Source organism: Oncorhynchus masou, chromosome 29 (genome assembly GCF_036934945.1).
Source record: "Oncorhynchus masou masou isolate Uvic2021 chromosome 29, UVic_Omas_1.1, whole genome shotgun sequence".
Lineage (NCBI taxonomy): Eukaryota > Metazoa > Chordata > Actinopteri > Salmoniformes > Salmonidae > Oncorhynchus > Oncorhynchus masou.
Window position 1 is genome coordinate 44319291 of NC_088240.1, and position 20835 is coordinate 44340125.

The window sequence follows — 20835 nt, forward strand, 5'->3', positions numbered from 1 at the left end:
TGCCCTCTGCTATAACATACATTGGATTGTATCCCAGTTTCTGAACGCTTTACAATCTGTGGTCTCAGTGCCAAGACAAAGATGTACAATACACTGAGCCTGTAGACCCTTGGGTTTTTGGAATTCTATCATATCTCAAAAGTGAATGCATAATAAATGACAAATGTCAGATGAGTAATAATGTTGTTTAGCGTGAGTCTACAGGATGGACAGTGATTGATAATCATGCAAGTGGTCTATGACTCAGCCTCATTCCTCCTCTTTTAACTTCTCTCTCTGGCTGGAACCATGGGAGGTCGTTTCCAAAAGGAAAATGCTTTATCTAACTTTCAATCACATAGCCTGTGAGCAAAGAGAGAATGTGTTTGTTCCCAGAATGGTAGGTCTACTTGGCCAACCCTCAGCCACACTTGATGGATGAGGCCAAGAAGATCATCAAGGACCTCAGCCACCCGAGTTACGTTCTGTTCACTCTGCTACCATCTAGCAGACAGAGACAGTACAGGTGCATCAAACCCAGTACCAAGAGACTGAAAAACAACTTCTATCTCCAGACAATCAGACTGTTGAACACCCATCACGTCATCTCCTGTAGTAAGAGACAAAGATAGACACCTAAAACACACAGACTCCAGTACTCACATATCTAATTACACGCGCAAAAGCCCATACTCACAAACACAAGCACATACTGTACACTAATTTTAGGACACCTACTCATTCAAGGGTTTTTCTTTATTTTGACTATTTTCTACATTGTAGAATAATAGTGAAGACATCAAAACTATAAAATAACACATATGGAATCATGTACTAACCAAAAACAAATAAAAATTATTTAAATAGCCTCCCTTTTTTCCTTGATGACAGCTTTGCAAACTCTTGGCATTTTCTCAACCAGCTTCACATGAAATGCTTTTCCAACCATCTTGAAGGAGTTTCCACATATGCTGAGCACTTTTTGGCTGCTTTTCTTCACTCTGCGGTCCAACCCATCCCGAACCATCTCAATTTGGTTGAGGTCAAGGGGATTGTGGATGCAGCACTCCATCACTCTCCTTCTTGGTAAAACAGCCTTTCCACAGCCTGGAGGTGTGTTGGGTCATTGTCCTGTTGAAAAACAAATGATTGTCCCACTAAGCCCATAACCAGATTTGAAGGTGTATTGCTGCAGAATGCTGTGGAAGCCATGCTGGTTAAGTGTGCCTTGAATTCTAAATAAATTATAGAAAGTGTCACCAGCAAAGCACCACCACACCTCCTTCTCCATGCTTTACGGTGGCAAATACACATGCGGAGATCATTCATTCACCCACACCGCATCTCACAAAGACACGGCAGTTGGAACCAAAAGCCAATTTGGACTCCAGATCAAAGGACACATTTCTATCGGTCTAATGTCCATTGCTCGTGTTTCATGGCCCAAGCAAGTATCTTCTTCTTATTGGTGTCCTTTAGTAGTGGTTTCTTTGCAGCAATTTGACCACGAATGCCTAATTGACACAGTCTCTTCTGAACAGTTGATGTTGAGATGTGTCTGTTATTTGAACTCTGTGAAGCATTTATTTGGGATGCAATTTCTGAGGCTGGTAACTCTAATGAACGTATCCTCTGCAGCAGAGGTAACTAGGTCTTCCTTTCCTGTGGCGGTCCTCATGAGAGCCAGTTTCATCATAGCGCTTGATGGTTTTTGCGACTGCACTTGAAGAAACTTTCAAAGTTCTTGGAATGTTCCTTATTGACTGACCTTCATGTCTTAAATTAATGATGGACTGTCGTTTCTCTTTGCTTATTTGAGCTGTTCTTGCCGTAATATGGACTTGGTCTTTTACCAAATAGGGCGATCTTCTGTATACCCCCCTACCTTGTTACAACACAACTAATTAGCTCAAATGCATTACGAAGAAAATAAATTCCACAAATGATCTTTTAACAAGGCACACCTGTAATTTAAATGCATTCCAGGTGAAGCTGGTTGAGAGAATGCCAAGAGTGTACAAAGCTGTCATCAAGGTCAAAAGGTGGCTATTTAAAGAATTTTGATGTAACACTTTTTTGGTTACTACATGATTCCATATGTGTTATTTCATAGTTTTGATGTCTTCACTATTATTCTACAATGTAGAAAATAGTCAAAATAAAGAAAAACCCTTGAATTAGTAGGTGTTCTAAAACTTTTGACTGGTAGTGTATACACACACTCACACACAACCACTGCTGCTGTCCCATGTATATAGAGACATTAAACACGGGATTGTTTGTTTTATAATGTTTTTCACACTGTGTATTCATTTAGTGCTGTATTCTTCACATAGCTAATTCTAATACATCTACTACTGTGCATCACATTTTGTTATACTGTTTATTGACACTGAATTCTCAACATAGCTCACTGGTGTACATATCATTCTTAATTTGGTGTATATATGCATAGTTTGCATTTGGATTACTGATAAAGTGTACATGTGGCTAACTGTAAATAAGTAATCATTTCACTGTAAGGTCTATCTATACCTGTTGTATCCGGCGCATGTGACAAATAATATTTGATTTGATTTGAACTGGGTTAGTTCCTGATTTTTTGTTTCTATCTTTTGTTGTAGTTGTCTGACATTTTTGTTAGGCACTAGTAACACAAGCATTTCAATATACCATCTGCTAAACTGTGTAAGAGACCAACAAACTTTGATTTAAACTTTAAGGAAAATACCACTCAGGAACTATATTTTGGCATTTGTTTCATTATTCCAATGTTGATACAGTCCCAAAATGTTTTGCATGTCAGCAAGCAAGTTTTCAAGATATAGAACTTTCAAATGCATCGTACCGAGACACTTTCTTGTATTTTGAAAGTTCTATATGTTGAAAACTTGATTGCTGACATGCAAAACATTTTGAAAGACGGAAAGTGTTAGGTGTACTGTGACCCCTTTTTAAATAGAATTGATCCCTAACAGGGCTGCCATTGCCAGCGTTCGCTCAAAGTCATTAGTGTCATCTGTTAGCAATAATTAATGTGAATAGAAAATAATTGCATCAGGGAGCTGGGGACTGGGCCGATTTAGTCCATTCATTGATATTCACCTAGTATTTGGTGATCTGCTCTATACTTTATTTCACAAGCGCTGCGGGAGAATGCCAAACAAAAGCACGTTCAAGCGGATTAATCTGCAAGCTAATTACCGCTGGCAACTCCAAGAGTTTCTCAGAGATTTGACATCACCGATACAGTAAAACAAAAACATTCCATGTACAGCAGCGATTACGAGTCAAGGGCGACTTCGGTTCCAGTGCTGGGAGAATTTTTCCTGCTTTCATATCTGAATGACTTTAGGAGAATTTGAAAGCAGGGGATACTGTACAATAACTAAAATGTTCTTTTTTTTTGCCGTTAAGATTCATTTTGAATGTGAAATAAAAGCCGGGTATAACCAATGTCACCTTGATTGCATCAACACACTTATAATATTGACCTTTATTACGGATCAAAAAATTCGGACAAAATTCATAGAAAGGCCTTTGAATGTGCTGAGAAAACACAGTTATGATATGTATACAGCCAATATTTGTCAACGTGAAGACAGAAAATAAGATGCCGCATATCTCAGGATGTCGAGTGAGTCCATATCTGGCCGTAGGACATGTCCATATATGATATTCGAAAGTAATCAAATGAAATGAAATCAAATGTTATTAGTCACAAGTGCCCGAATACAACAGTTGTAGACCTTACAGTGAAATGCTTACTTACGAGCCCCTAACCAACAATGCAGTTAAAAAAAAATACGAATAGGAATAATAAATAAAAGTAACAAGCAGCAGTAAAATAACAATAGCGAGACTACGTACAGAGGGGTACCGGCAAAGAGTCAATGTGCGAAGGCACCGGTTAAACGATGTAATGAGGTAATATGTACATGTAGGTAGACTTATTAAAGTGACTATGCATATATGATAACAGCAGTGTAAAAGACAGGGGGAGGGGGTTAATGCAAATAGTCTGGGTAGCCATTTAATTAGATGTTCCGGAGTCTTTTTGGCTTGGGAGGTAGAAACTGTTTAGAAGCCTCTTGGATCGCGACGGGAACCGCTTGACGTAAGGTAGCAGAGAGAACCATCCCAATATCATATATGTCTGAAAGACACACATAAGATTCAGAATTTTCTGGGATAAGATGCATCTCCACAAAACTCCAAATATGCATTAGAAAGGGTCTGAAAAAGGTCATGCAAAGATGAAGCCTTTTCACACCCTCCCCCTATTTTCTTCCTCATCTCTCCTCTTTCCTCTCGGGTTGCTGAGCACCATGGCTTGCAGTCCATGCAGTAATTAGGCTGTACTGCTGTTCACGTTCCATTTTCACACGAGACAGAGACACGGGGGAAACCAGCACAATAGACCAAGCTTGGTCTGGGCCCATGCAGCGTTACGTAACCCTGAGGGAAAGAATCTCCTGTGTGCCTCTATGTGACTACCGCTCCACAGTTACTACTACGTGTGGTGCACATCTGGTTCATTGATAGAAATAAAGTACCACTAGCTAAGAAGGTTTTTAGGAAACTCACTCCAGGTCAGTGTGAGGACATGGTATTCATTGAAAATACTTTCACTTTCCTTTGTGTTGTTAATATTGAATGTTTCTGGGCCTTATTACTTGGTTATTAACATTGCCATGATGGCACTATTCATATTTGTGTGTCTGTCCAGGAATTGGTTAAATCTATCATATGTGCATGTCTGCTTTGGCTATTTAGGGAATTTCCAGTTATGGTGATAACCCCAACACGTAAAACTGCTAAACAATACCACAATACCACAAATGTCTATTATCTATCCTGTTGCCTAGTCACTTTAACCCTACCTATATGTACATACTGTAGCTACCTCAGTTACATCGTACCGCTGCACATTGGCTCGGTACTGGTACTCCCTGTATATAGCCATGTAATTTGTACTCGTCATTTTACTCGTCATTTACTGTGTATTTATTCATTGTGTCATTATTTACATATATATAGATATAAATACATACAGTGGGACAAAAAAAGTATTTAGTCAGCCACCAATTGTTTAAGTTCTCACACTTAAAAAGATGAGAGAGGCCTGTAATTTTCATCATAGGTACACTTCAACTATGACAGACGAAATTAGGGAAAAAAATCCAGAAAATCACATTGTAGGATTTGTAATGAATTTATTTGCAAATTTTGGTGGTAAATAAGTATTTGGTCACCTACAAACAATCAAGATTTCTGGCTCTCACAGACATGTAACTTCTTCTTTAAGAGGCTCCTCTGTCCTCCACTCGTTACCTGTATTAATGGCACCTGTTTGAACTTGTTATCAGTATAAAAGACACCTGTCCACAACCTCAAACAGTCACATTCCAAACTCCACTATGGCCACGACCAAAGAGCTGTCAAGGGACACCAGAAACAAAATTGTAGACCTGCACAATGCTGGGTAGACTGAATCTGCAATAGGTAAGCAGCTTGGTTTGAAGAAATCAACTGTGGGAGCAATTATTAGGAAATGGAAGACATACAAGACCACTGATAATCTCCCTCGATCTGGGGCTCCATGCAAGATCTCACCCCGTGGGGTCAAAATGATCACAAGAACGGTGAGCAAAAACACCAGAACCACACGGGGGGACCTAGTGAATGACCTGCAGAGAGCTGGGACCAAAGTAACAAAGCCTACCATCAGTAACACACTACGCCGCCAGGGACTCAAATCCTGCAGTGCCAGACATATCCCCCTGCTTAAGCCAGTACATGTCCAGGCCCGTCTGAAGTTTGCTAGAGAGCATTTGGATGATCCAGAAGAAGATTGGGAGAATGTCATATGGTCAGATGAAACCAAAATATAAAAACTCAACTCGTCGTGTTTGGAGGACAAAGAATGCTGAGTTGCATCCAAAGAACACCATACCCACTGTTGAATATGGGGGTGGAAACATCATGCTTTGGGGCTGTTTTTCTGCAAAGGGACCAGGACGACTGATCCGTGTAAAGGAAAGAATGAATGGGGCCATGTATCGTGAGATTTTGAGTGAAAACCTCCTTCCATCAGCAAGGGCATTGAAGATGAAACGTGGCTGGGTCTTTCAGCATGACATTGATCCCAAACACACCGCCCGGGCAACGACGGAGTGGCTTCGTAAGAAGCATTTCAAGGTCCTGGAGTGGCCTCGCCAGTCTCCAGATCTCAACCCCATAGAAAATCTTTGGAGGGAGTTGAAAGTCAGTGTTGCCCAGCAACAGCCCCAAAACATCACTGCTCTAGAGGAGATCTGCATGGAGGAATGGGCAAAAATACCAGCAACAGTCTGTCATTGCCCACAAAGGATATATAACAAAGTATTGAGATAAACTTTTGTTATTGACCAAATACTTATTTTCCACAATAATTTGCAAATAAATTCATTAAAAATCCTGCAATGTGATTTTCTGGATTTTCTTTCCCTCATTTTGTCTGTCATAGTTGAAGTGTACCTTTGATGAAAATTACATGACTAAATACTTTTTTTGCCCCACTGTATACACAGTACCAGTCAAAAGTTTGGTATCACCTACTCATTCCAGGCTTTTTTCTTTATTTGTATTATTTTCTGCATTGTAGAATAGTAGTGAATACATGAAAACTATGAAATAACACGCGGAGTCATGTAGTAACCAAAAAAGGATTAAACGAATCCAAATCCAAATATATTTTAGATTTGAGATTCTTCAAAGTAGCCATCCTTTGCCTTGATGTCAGCTTGCACACTCTTGGCATTCTCTCAACCAGGTTCACCTGGAATGCAGTCTTGAAGGAGTTCCCACATATGCCGAGCACTTCTTTGCTCCTTTTCCTTCACTCTGCAGTCCAACTCATCCCAAACCATCTTAACTGGGTTGAGTTCGGGTGATTGTGGAGGCCAGGTCATCTGATGCAGCACTCAATCACTCTCCTTCTTAGTCAAATATCCCTGGAGCTGTGTTGGGTCATAGTCCTGTTGAAAAACAAATGATAGTCCCACTAAACGCAAACCAGATGGCATGGTGTATCACTGCAGTATGCTGTGGTAGCCATGCTGGTTAAGTGTGCCTTGAATTCGAAATAAATCACAGACAATGTCACCAGCAAAACACCTCCACACCATCACACCTCTTCCTCCTTGCTTCACGGTGGGAACCACACTTGCCGAGATCATCCATTCAACTACTCTGCGTCTCAAAAAAACGCGTCGGTTGAAACGGAAAATCAAAAATTTGGACTCATCAGACCAAAGGACAGATTTCCACCGTGACAAAATCCATTGCTTGTGTTTCTTGGCCCAAGCAAGTATCTTCTTCTTATTGGTGTCCTTCAGTAGTGGTTTCTTTGCTGCAGTTCGACTATGAAGGCCTGATTCACGCAGTCTCCTCTGAACAGTTGATGTTGAGATGTGAAGCCTTTATTTGGGATGCAATTTCTGAGGCTGGTAACTCTAATAAACCTATCCTCTGCACAGATGTAACTCTTTGTCTTCCTTTCCTGTGGCAGATCTCATGAGAGCCGGTTTCATCATAGCACTTGATGGTTTTGGGCGACTGCACTTGAAGAAACCTCCAAAATTTTCCGTATTGACTGACCTTCATGTCTTAAAGTAATGATGGACTGTCGCTTCTCTTTGTTTATTTGAGCTGTTCTTACAATAATATGGACTTGGTCTTTTACCAAATAGGGCATTCTTCTTTATAACACCCCTATCTTGTCACAACACAACTGATTGGCTGAAATGCATTAAGAAGGAAAGAAATTCCACAAATTAACTTTTAACAACGCACACCTGTTAATTAAAATGCATTCCAGGTGACTACCTCATGACACTGGTTAAGAGAATGCACGCCCAATTTTTCAGTTTTTGATTTGTTAAAACAGTTTGAAATATCCAATAAATGTCGTTCCACTTCATGATTGTGTCCCACTTGTTGTTGATTCTTCACAAAAAAAATACAGTTTTTTATATCTTTATGTTTGAAGCCTGAAATGTGGCAAAAGGTCGCAAAGTTCAAGGGGGCCGAATACTTTCGCAAGGCACTGTATATATATATATTTTTTTTTATCTTTAACTCTGCATTGTTGAAAAATCTGTTATTTACGAAGCATGTGTCATTTGATTTGATTTAATTTTCTTGGTAATCACAAGCTTAATTTTTTCTAAGGGCATATACCAATGTCATTAGAAAGACATGACCCGTGGCCTTAGAACTGTTTCTGCATTAGCAAAAGCACAAGCATGAGCCTCTGCATGAGCCTCTGCATGAGCAAAAACACAAGCATGAGCCTCTGCATGAGCCTCTGCATGAGCAAAAACTTCTACAGGAGCAACCATTACCATATTACATGCTACATCTAATATGTCTCAGATATAGAACACGCTTGATGTCTTATATTGAACTGAAAATAGCTAATACTTTCTAAATCACAAGGTACCGAATTTAAACCTGTTTCATTCACTGTCGCTACCTCTTTCCTTTCTTTGTTTATCTGCTTTCTTCATCTACCTCTTTTGTTCACTCTTGTTCTATCTCTGGATCTCTGTCTGTTTATATATGTATGTACTGAATCAGCTTGAGGCTCAGGCTAAGCCGATGTCACCAATGGGTAGAGTGACTCACTCAACACTGTCAGCCAACGTTTGGAAGGGACAGGTGACACACCGAGCTCTCCCAGTGAAAGTCCTTTCAGAGCACATCAAACTGACCCTGAAGCTCTGAACGGAAATAACGTGTACACATCACATATCACATGATTCAGGAATCATGATCAAATAAACAGGAAATTGTTTATTCAGTCGGGAACTGTCCAATGTCATGTGGGCAGAGTAAATGTGAATCTAAATTGAACATGATAAAATATGTACTGTAATCCATACTGAAATCCAATGGCATATGAACGCATATGATCCACAATTTACATAATCACATCAGAAACAATGCAAATTGCCTCAATGAATAATCTTTATTTACAAACCCTGAAATAAGATAGACTAGGTGAAAATCATTTATTGATGTATATGGAAGAATAACATAAGAATTTGTGTCAAGTGCCCAGATAACAAGTTAGGATTCTGCCTAAAAGCATGAAGTCATTGCCTAAATCATTTCTATATTGTAAGGTGGTCTAGTACACCCACAGCATACTGGATAACGGCGTGTGCTGAACCAATGAATCAAGTGGGAGCATTCGCCACATTACATGCTCCTGTGAGCCATTACTAATTCATTCCAATGCTAGGGGCATCATAATGTCTTATCACAGAAACTCAAGATGCCCAGGAGGCCAGCAGTAGATTGAACTGCTTGAGAGCCTGAAATCTCACTGCAGGTCACACTCTCTTCTTTTCATTTGACAGACAAATATTATGCGCAAATGTTATCTGCATAACTATGAGTAGATTTTAAATAAAATTATTGTTACATGCATCACACACTCCTCACACAGTTCCGACTCCATCATCATGTTCGCTGAAGACACAACAGTAGTGCGCCTGATTAGCAACAACAACGAGACAGAGAGGAGGTAGGCACTCTGACGGCGTGGTGCCCAGGTAAAAAACCTTTCCCTCAACATTAACAAAACAAAGGAGCTAATTGTGGTGTTCAGGAGGAACCAGGCTGGACACCCCCTCATCCCCTTCCCCATCCCCGGTCAATAACTTCACATTCCTTAGCGTACACATCTCAAAGAAGCTGAAATGGTCTAACCACACTGACACAGTGGTGAAGAATGCACAACAGCGACTCTTCAACCTCAGGATGCAGAAGAAATTTGCCTGGTCTCCGTGGGCCTTCACTGTGTTCTACAGGAGCACCATCGAGAGCATACTGTCGGGCTGAATCACAGCCTGGTACGGCAACTCCACTGCCGCAGACCGCAAGGCGCTTCAGAGGGTTCTGCATGCTGCCAAACGCACCATTGAGTGCACGCTGCCTGCTCTACAGGACACCTACAACACCAGGTGTCGCAGGAAGGCCAAGAACATCATCTGGGACCCCATAGCCATGCCCTGTTGTCCCCGCTTCAATCACTCAAACGTGGGCAGTACAAGAGCATCATGGCAAAAACTGGAAGACTGACCAATAGTTTCTACCCTCCGATTAACAGGCTGCTAAATAGCTACATCCTCCCCCCTCCCCTCCCCTCTGCTACTCCCCCTATGGACATTTTCATGATTTTATTTCATTTCATCCTGCATGTTGGAGCTTGGCGCCTAAGATTTTCACCGTACCCTGGAATCACACCTGCAACCCTGTACATGTGACTATTAAACACTCCAAATCTGAATCTGAATCACGACTACCATCTGTCCCAAACTTTTTTGGGGGGTTTCATCAGAAACTGAAAAAAGTAAAACCAAGGGTTCCTTGGGAAATTATCGAAACACCTGGCCACCGTTTTTGATTCAGTTGGAACTCCAGGAGTCTTTTTCTTCTGAAAACACAAACTCTAACAAGAAAGGGCACTGATATCCTAAGAATCCTAACTGTAACACACCATATGTGCTGTAGTGTTACGAACATCTATGATACATAGCCGTGGGAAGTAGGGGTGCTGGGGGTGCGGCAAAATGGAAGCACCCCCTGCTATTTTTCCTTTGCATTATTGATATCATTTATAATGGGATTGGGGTAGGGGAGATGAAGATTTTTTATTTTTTATTATTCAAATTGTAGACTACAACCAATCATTGACAATGCATTACCGCAAGGTTGAAGGTTTCCTGTTCATTCTTTCCTGTAGGCTAGCAGTTAGTATTTACAAGATCAAAATCAAAATGTCTCAGAAAATGATTTTGGATTTATTCAAACCTGGTACTAGCCAACCAAAAAAACCTGCCATCATAGCAGCTCCAACTGATGAAACCCACGGGACTGCTGCATCTAGCACCTGCAGCAGTCCACCAGTTACTCGGTGCCCAGGCCCTACTGATGTGACTGGCACCGAAACCCTCGCCTCCAAGGAGCAATATGCTAACTCCACAGGCTGCAACAGCTCCACATTAGCCCAGCCCCAGGCGGATGAGCATACTAGGCCTACTGCACTCACAGATAACACTCTTTCAAACTGTCGCAAAGCAGCCGAGAAGTTTAGGTAACATGAAAAGTCACCTCCCTTAAAAAATGTGCTGTTCTAGGTAACACCCCAATCAGTGCCTTGTTTTCAGATGTGGCTGCTTTAGATCGATGTGAGTTCTCATCCGCTAGGGAGTGCATTTTAGAGGCGACACAACACCATTGATAATAAAATGCACTTACAGTCTACCAAAGGAATGGGTTCTCAGGAGAGACAACTGGATGTCGGACACAATACAGAATGAGCTCATTCAACAACTGGCTCACCCAGTACAGAGGGAGATTGTGTCGCACATATTAGAGTGTCTGCTGATGGTGCAACTGACATGAGAACCATGGAACAACGCAATTCAAATTTGATTTAATTCTCAGCAGTCTCCAGTATGTCGGCCCGAACCTGGAGTCACACTGAGTTTTGGGGGTTTTCATCTCGTCTGTCTGCACCGCATAAAGTCATCTCCACTTCACACACGACATGCTGAAGAATGACAGGAGTGTCAAGGGGGAAACAAGAAACAATTTCAGCATATTGTGTTGTGAAGCATTGTTCAATCCATGTGAGGCAGTGGCCAGGACCCTACAGAACACCAAGGTGAGTGCACTTGGCGCCCTCAAATGTGCCAATGTGCTGAGGGAACGGGTAAGGGCACTGAGAGATGACCATGTCGTGGAAGAGATGAACGCCAAGGTTTGCATTCAAATACAGCGTAATTAAATGGATGACACACATTGACCACACAAGATTAAAACACATGCAAGACATACATAATAAAGTAATAATATAACGTGGAACATCAATAAAACCATGCTAATAAAATGAGTACTTCAGCGAGCAAGCCTTTCTAATCGACCTGGCCCAGGATTTGGCCCAAATTTCAAAAAGTTTTGGGACACTGTAAAGTCCATGGAGAATAAGAGCACCTCCTCCCAGCTGCCAACTGCACTGAGGAAAGGAAACACTGTCACCACTGAGAAATCTACGATAATCGATCATCTCATCAAGCATTTTTCTATGGCTGGCCATGCTTTCCACCTGGCTAACCCTACTCTGGCCAACATCTCAGAACCCCCTGCAGCAACTTGCCTTTATGGAGGTGCCACAGGGTTCAATTCTCAGGCCGACTCTTTTCTCTGTATATGTCAATGATGTCGCTCTTGCTGCTTGTGATTCTCTGATCCACCTCTACGCAGAAGACACCATTCTGCATACATCTAGCCGTTCTTTGAACACTGTGCTAACAAACCTCCAAACGAGCTTCAATGCCGTACAACACTCCTTCTATGGCCTCCAACTACTTGTAAATGCTAGTAAAATGAAGTGCATGCTCTTCAATGGATTACTGCCTGCACCCTCCCGCCCGACTAGCATCACAGCTCTGGAGGGTTCTGACTTAGAATATGTGGACAACTACAAGTACCTGGGTGTCTGGTTAGACTATAAACTCTCCTTCTGGACTCACATTAAGCATCTCCAATCCAAATTTAAATCTAGAATCGTCTTCCTATTTCACAACAAAGCCTCCTTCACTCATGCTGCCAAACATACCCTCGTAAAACTGACTATCCTACCGATCCTTGACTTCAGCGATGTCATTTACAAAATAGCCTCCAACACTCTACTCGGCAAACTGGATGCAGTCTATCACAGTGCCATCTGTTTGTCACCAATGCCCCATATACTACCCACCACTGCGACCTGTATTGTCTCGTTGGTTGGCTGTACATATTCATCGCCAAACCCACTGGCTCCAGGTCATCTATAAGTCTTTGCTAGGTAAAGCCCCGCCTTATCTCAGCTCACTGGTCACCATAGCAACACCCACTCATAGCTCGCGCTCCAGCACGTATATTACACTGGCCATTCCCAAAGCCAACACTTCCTTTGGCCGCCTTTCCTTCCAGTTCTCTGCTGCCATTGACTGGAACAAATTGCAAAATCCATGAAGCTGGAGTCATATCTCCCTCTCTAACTTTACGCATTAGCTGTCAGAGCAGCTTACCGATCACTGTACATGTACACAGCCAATCTGTAAATAGCACACCCAACTACCTCATTCCCATATTGTTACTTATCCTCTTGCTCTTTTGCACCCCAGTATCTCAACTTGCACATCATTCTCTGCGACTCTATCACTCCAGTGTTAATGCTAAATTGTAATTATTTCGCCTCTATGGCCTATTTATTGCCTTACCTCTCTACTCTTCTACATTTGCACACACAGTACATAGATTTTTCTATTGTGTTAATTGACTGTACGTTTGTATATGTGTAACTCTGCGTTGTTGTTTATGTCGCACTGCTTTGCTTTATCTTGGCATGGTCGCATTTGTAAATGAGAACTGGTTTTCAACTGGCCTACCTGGTTAAATAAAGGTGAAATAAAATTAAAATAAAAAATAACAATGACAGCCTAATAGTAATTAAGAACGATTCCATTTATGATGTGACGGCATGAGCTACCCAAATCGGCCTCACAGACAACGTATCCCCCAGAGTGAGCAGATCCCCATCCCGCTATCGCCACACAATGCTGAAGTGCTGGAGTATGAGAACTCGGGTGGAGACAAGTTATTTGAAGCAGTGGTTCTGGTGCAATCAGAAGAGGAAAGAAAACCATAATTGACGCAGAAAAAGAAAGCACAGCTCAACTGGAGAGCAAGGTCACTTTTTGAGTTTTATGACTGCCGGCACACCTGGCCCTGCAGCACGAGGGAAGACCAAGCCCGTTGATGTCTGTGCCACTGTGGAAATCTGATTGGCATATTACAAAAATTTCCATCAAATCTGTCTGTTTAAGCTAGAGATATCAGTTTTTTTCTGCATGGGCTGCATCTCAATCCACAGCATCCGCCGATGTCGGCCTTCCACATCTGCGGTAGAAGCTGGCAGAGCTACAGCGATGTTTGTCAGACCAGGAGACATCCCAAAAATCGGTCTTCTCATGAATAGGACTGTAGCGTCCGAACAGTTTGGGCTGCAGACTAATATTACCCCTCCATCGAAAGGTGAGACTCTCCCGAGCACGTACATGTAGATTGTTTCGATCTAGGATGCCCAGAAGACTAGTCTGAATGTAGTGTAGGCAGCCCAGCCTCCGAAGTGAATAATATCAACATTTATTGTCTTCTCAGGAATTCAGCCTTCTTTGCATTATCTCACCAACCCTCTTGCCACACTTCGAAGAAGCAGAGGTTCTGTTGTCTTTACATCCTGTAGTCAGCTGTCTCATTGGAAGTTCAAATCAAATCAAATTGTTTTGGTCACATACATGTGTTTAGCAGATGTAATCGTGGGTGTTGCGAAATGCTTGTGTTTTTAGCTCCAACAGTACAGTAATATCTAACCATTTTACAACATAAACCCAGTACACACAAATCGAAGTAAAGGAATGGAATTAACAATATATAAATATAAACTAACGCAACATTAATGTTATTGGTCAGCAACTCAAATTTTGAATCTAAACATGGTAAAATGGTTATAAAAGGGTCTTAGCTTCATTGTCTTTCCCTCTTTCTGTGTTACCAACCTGCTTTTTCTTTCTATCGTTCCCCCAAGAGCTATGGGCCATCGCACAAGCCATGGATTATTTGTCTCTCTCTCTGTCTGATCATGCCTAGAAAATGCCTATTAATGCTTGTTATTAATGCTTTGTAGCTTAGGCGGTATGCTTTGTATGTGAATCCATACATTTTACATTTATACTAAATCTATTTGTATTTAGAATTCCATATTTGGACCTTTCGTGATTTCTTATTACTGTAATTCAACTATATTCTCATGCATATTGCTAAATAATCTAAATGGAGTCAGATAAACATTTTAATAGGCTAATCGCAAAGTCTTATTACGAGTTGCATGTGAGGTGTATATAATATGCACATATATCAAATATTACCCTACTACAGTAGCCCCATACCAGTTTAATTTTTTTAAATGGAAGTATACACTGAATATACAAAACATTAAGAACATCTACTCTTTCCATGACGTGGACTGACCAGGTGAATCCAGGTGAAAGCTATGATCCCTTATTGATGTCACTTGTTAAATCCAATTTCAAACAGTATATATGAAGGGGAGGAGACTGGTTAAAGAATGATTTTTAAGCCTCGAGACAATTGAGACAAGGACTGTGTCAAGAACTAAAAAGCAGCTGGATATTTCATGCTCAACAGTTTCCAGTGCGTATCAAGAATGGTCCACCACCCAAAGGACATCCAGCCGAACTTGACACAACTGTGGGAGGCATTGGAGTCAACATGGACCAGCATCCCTGTGGAATGCTTCGACACCTTGTAGAGTCCATGCCCCAATGAATTGAGGCTGTTCTAAGTGGAAATGTCGGTGCAACTCAGTATTAGGAAGGTGTTCCAAATATTTGGTATACCTAGTGTATATCAAAATTAATTGGTCACATACATATGGCTAGCATATGTTAATGCGAGTGTAGCGAAATGCTTGTGCTTTTTCAGTTCTGTCCACAATGTTTCTATGGGATTGAGGTCAAGGCTTTGTATGGCCACTCCAATACCTTGACTTTGTTGTCCTTAAGCCATTTTGCCACAACTTTGGAAGTATGCTTGGGGTCATTGTCCATTTGGAAGAACCATTTGCAACTTCCTGAGTGATGTTTAGAGATGTTGCTTCAATATATCCACATAATTTTCCTACCTCATGATGCCATCTATTTTGTGAATTGCACCAGTCCCTCTTGCATCAAAGCATCCCCACAACATGATGCTGCCACCCCCGTACTTCAAGGTTGGGATGGTGTTCTTCGGCTTGCAAGCCTCCCCCTTTTTCCTCCAAACATGAGGATGGTCATTATGGACCAAGCAGTTCAACTTTTGTTTCATCAGACCAGAGGACATTTCTCCAAAAAGTATAATATTTTTCCCTATGTGCAGCTGCAATCCGTAGTCTGGCTTCTTTATGGCGGTTTTGGAGCAGTGGATTATTCCTTGCTGAGCGGCCTTTCAGGTTATAGGACTCGTTTTACTGTGGATATAGATACTTTTGTACCGGTTTCCTCCAGCATTTTCACAAGGTCCAGCATTTTCACAATGAACCAGACTTGTGGTCTACAATTATTTTTTTGTGGTCTTGGCTGATTTCTTTTGAATTTCCCATGATGTCATGCAAAGGGCCACTGAGTTTGAATGTAGGCCTTGAAATACAACCACAGGTACACCTCCAACTGACTCAGATGATGTCAATTAGCTAGAATTGGCTTCCTATATCGCAACAAAGCATCCTTCACTCATGCTGCCAAACATACCCTCGTAAAACTGACAATCCTACCGATCCTCGAATTCTGTGATGTCATCTATAAAATAGCTTCCAACACTCTACTCAACAAACTGGATGCAGTCTATCACAGTGCCATCCGTTTTGTCACCAAAGCCCCATACACGACCCACCATTGCGACCTGTGCGCTCTCGTTGGTTGGCTCTCGCTTCATACTCGTTGCCAAACCCACTGGCTACAGGTTATCTTCAAGTCTCTGCTAGGTAAAGCTCCGCCTTATCTCAGCTCACAAGTCACCATAGCAGCACCCACTCATAGCACGCACTCCAGCAGGTATATCTCACTGGTCACCCCCAAAGCCAATTCTTCTTTTGGTCGTCTTTCCTTCCAGTTCTCTGCTGCCCATGACTGGAACGAATTGCAAAATCTCTGAAGCTGGAGACTCACATCTCCCTCACTAGCTTTAAGCACCAGCTGTCAGAGCATTTTACAGATCACTGCACCTGTACTTAGCCCATCTACCTACTTCATCCCCATATGTCAGGACCCGGTTACGAACCTGGGTCTCCGGAGTGAGAAACAGTCACTTAACCAACTGAGCCAAAAATAGTCAGCAGATCCCAGAAGATGAGGCAGACACAGCAGTACTTAAGACGGTGTATTTAATAAAGTAAAAAGGAGAAGTCCTTAAATACAAAAATGGCAAATCCAAAAGGTGGTAGGAATAGCACAAAAAAAGCCTCAAGAGACACTCAAAAACAAAAACAGAATTCCACAAGAGCATCCACCGGAATCGACAAGAAAACACAGAACACTAGGGCTGGGTGCTAACATACAAACACAGAGCACAGAACTGAGGGAAACTAAGGGTTTAAATACAATCAGGGGAAACGAGGTACAGGTGCAAATAATAATGGGGAACAAGGGAAAAAACATAAGGTCAAAAAGCACAATGGGGGCATCTAGTGACCAAAACCCGGAACAACCCTGGCCAAATCCTGACACCATACTGGTATTTATTCATTTATTTTGCTCCTTTGCACCCCAGTATCTCTACCTGCACATTCATCTTCTGCCAATCTACCATTCCAGTGTTTAATTTCTATATTGTAATTACTTCACCACCATGGCATCTTTATTTCCTTAACTTACCTTATTTGCACTCACTGTATATAGACTTTTTGTTTTCTTTTGTTCTACTGTATTATTGACTGTATGTTTTATTTATTCCATGTGTAACTCTGTGTTGTTGTATGTGTCAAATTGCTACGCTTTATCTTGACCAGGCCGCAGTTGCAAATGAGAACTGGTTCACAACTAGCCTACCTGGTTAAATAAAGGTGAAATAAATAAATAAATAAAAAATTACTCCAGTGCTAGCCTCCCTACACTGGCTTCCTGTAAAGGTAAGGGCTGATTTCAAGGTTTTACTGCTAACCTACAAAGCATTACATGGACTTGCTCCTACCTATCTCTCTGATTTGGTCCTGTCGTACATACCTACACGTACGCTACGGTCACAAGACACAGGCCTCCTAATTGTCCCTAGAATTTATAAGCAAACAGCTGGAGGCAGGGCTTTCTCCTATAGAGCTCCATTTTTATGGAATGGTCTGCCGATCCATGTGAGAGACGCAGACTCGGTCTTGACCTTTAAGTCTTTACTGAAGACTCATCTCTTCAGTGGGTCATATGATTGAGTATAGTCTGGCCCAGGAGTGTGAAGGTGAACGGAAAGGCTCTGGAGCAACGAACCACCCTTGCTGTCTCTGCCTGGCCGGTTCTCCTCGTTCCACTGGGATTCTCTGCCTCTAACCCTACTACAGAGGCTGAGTCACTGGCTTACTGGTGCTCTTTCATGCCGTCCCTAGGAGGGGTGCGTCACTTGAGTGGGTTGAGTCACTGATGTGATCTTCCTGTCTGAGTTGGCGCCCCCCCCTTGGGTTGTGCCATGGCAGAGATCTTTGTGGGCTATACTCAGCCTTGTCTCAGGATGGTAAGTTGGTGGTTTGAAGATATCCCTCTGTGGTGTGAGGGCTGTGCTTTGGCAAAGTGGGTGGGGTTATATCCTTCCTGTCTGGCCCTGTCCGGGGTTATCATCGGATCTTCCAACCCTCTCCGCAACTATTCGACTTGGGGCTAACTATCAATGGCAACCCGCTGTTGGAACTAACCACTAGATCCACTTACCTCCTGGTGCAAAATCTGACACAAGCGGATATTTCCATTTCTCAGCACACTCAGCTAGGAACATTGATCAATTACTCCTTCCATGATTTTGAACTGGTTGTTCCCGTGATTGGGCCTCTTCCGTCCTCCCTAGACCTAGATGGAGAGGGAGGTACGCTGTTTACTTGTCAGTCAAACGCAATCGCACTAACTTCCGTATTGCCACTCGACGACACATCTAAGTTCAGGCTGGATGTCGATTCTGACAGCAACCTGTTAATATACCCCATCGTCACAGAGGATGATATCGCGTCTCCTCCTGCATGCGAAGTACACTCTTGTGAGGTAACAACCGATGACTCTCCCAAAACTCTCCCAAAAGTGACATGCCATCACATGCCATCACGATGAAGACCTATACGATGTCACCGAACCATATCCTGGTTTCCATGCACAGGTAATACAACTACTGTCGGAGACTGATGCTCTTGTCAATGACACTGAATGCCATCAGTTGAGAGAAGTACTTCTCCGCCGTTGACGTGGCTAATGGTTTCTGGACTATGACAGTTGACCCTCGTGACCAACACAAGTTGGCTTTCCCTTTCTCTAACAAGCTCTTCACGTTCAATTGTTGCCCATTCGGGTATGCGAACTCCCCCTCAGAGTTCAACATCTTCCTGCACAAGGCAATGCCAGACGCAGCCTCTAGGGGGACGATAATCTACGTGGACGACGTTCTCATGAGAAGTAAGACTTGGTCACATCACCTCAATGAAATGGACCACGTTCTCACCCAACTCGGGACTGCAGGGGCTAAGTTGGCCATCATGAAAGGACAATGGTGCAGGATAATTTTTTTTGTTTACCAAGGTAAAATACGTTGGGCTTCCGGTGGGTGCCGAGGGCATCCTGCCACAGTCTAACTGAATCCAAGCAGTCCGCAACATCAAAACACCTACGAACCTTCACGAGGTGCGCAGCTTCTTGAGAGTATGTAATTACTCCCGTCAATTCATCAAAAACTATGCCGACTTGTCAAAACCATTGACTTGTCTTCTTCAGAAAGACACCCCATTCGCCTGGGATGTCACTCACAACGAAGCTGTGGCTTCCTTGAAAAACCAGCTTTGCAAGGCACGCTGCCTGGTATACCCCAATAAAGACAAGACATTCTTTTTGGAGGTCGGTTTCTCAGAGCACTGCCTTAGCGCTGGGTTGTACCAAAACTACGACCAAGACAAACGTGTGGTAGCTTACGCGAGCAAAACACTCAACCGTGCTGAACACAAATACTCAGACTGCAAAAAAGCGCTGCTTTCGACAGTCTGGGCAATCAAACACTTCACCAGTTATGTCGGTGGACAGAAGGTGATCATAGAAACATGTCATTAGCCTGTGACTTCCGTGAGGGTGCTGTACACAACAGCAGGATAGCGGCTTGGCTTATGATGCTGCAGAGCCATGATGTAGTAATCAACTATGCAGAAGCGAAAAACCTGCCTTTGGGAAATGTTTTGGCGGTGTGTCAATGCTGTGGTGATGATGAAACCAACTCAGCACCACTCCCGCGTGACATCGCTCCGCCATTGCCTTCGAGCCATCACTACTTTGAAGAGAACATGTGGCATTTGGCATTTGTAGATGGCTGTTCTTACCTCCATCTAGACCACTTGCAAGCTGGTGTGGGATTGGTATGGCACAACGACATTCCGTGCAAACAACTTCAATTTCAGTTTGGCAACAATACCAGCCAGTTTGCAGAAGTGGCTGATCATGCTGATCACCCTGCAAACGGCGGTGAAATACAAATTGTCAGAACTGGCGATCTGCACCGACTCAAACTACGCGAGACTCACCTTCTTGCCATTTTGGAAACAAAAGCACATGACTACTTCAAGTGGTAAAGATGTGAAAAACAAAGAGCTCATCCTAGCTTGTGATTACCTCATCACCAAAAACGACATACAGGTGTATTGGAAGAAAGGGACACTCCAAATCACCTGGTTGTGACAAACTTGGCAATGGTGAAATTCGGTGCAATTCACGGCACCCCTTGAGTGTTTCGAGACGAAAAAACCACTGAGGAGGCTATGTTGTCTGCGGTAACGCGTAGCCTTGTAGCACCACAGACAACGTCTGCGCACGAACATAATGTGTTGCTAACGCATTCATTCCTGAAAAGCGATCTGGTAGCAAGGCAACACCAAGATGAGTCCCTCGCCACTTTGATGGTGTTCCTGTCGGATCCTGTCAACCACCCAGTGTTCGAACTGGCTTTGGCAGGTTCACACAACTTGTGTTCGCT

At 42.6% G+C, this 20835-nt stretch overlaps 1 protein-coding gene across 8 annotated transcripts in view; it reads right to left on the reverse strand.

Annotated features, from left to right (window-relative positions):
- LOC135519891 (nck-associated protein 5-like) overlaps nucleotides 1–20835 on the reverse strand; it is a 117651-nt gene that overhangs the window by 31733 nt on the left and 65083 nt on the right. The gene's annotated exons all lie outside the window — the stretch shown is intronic.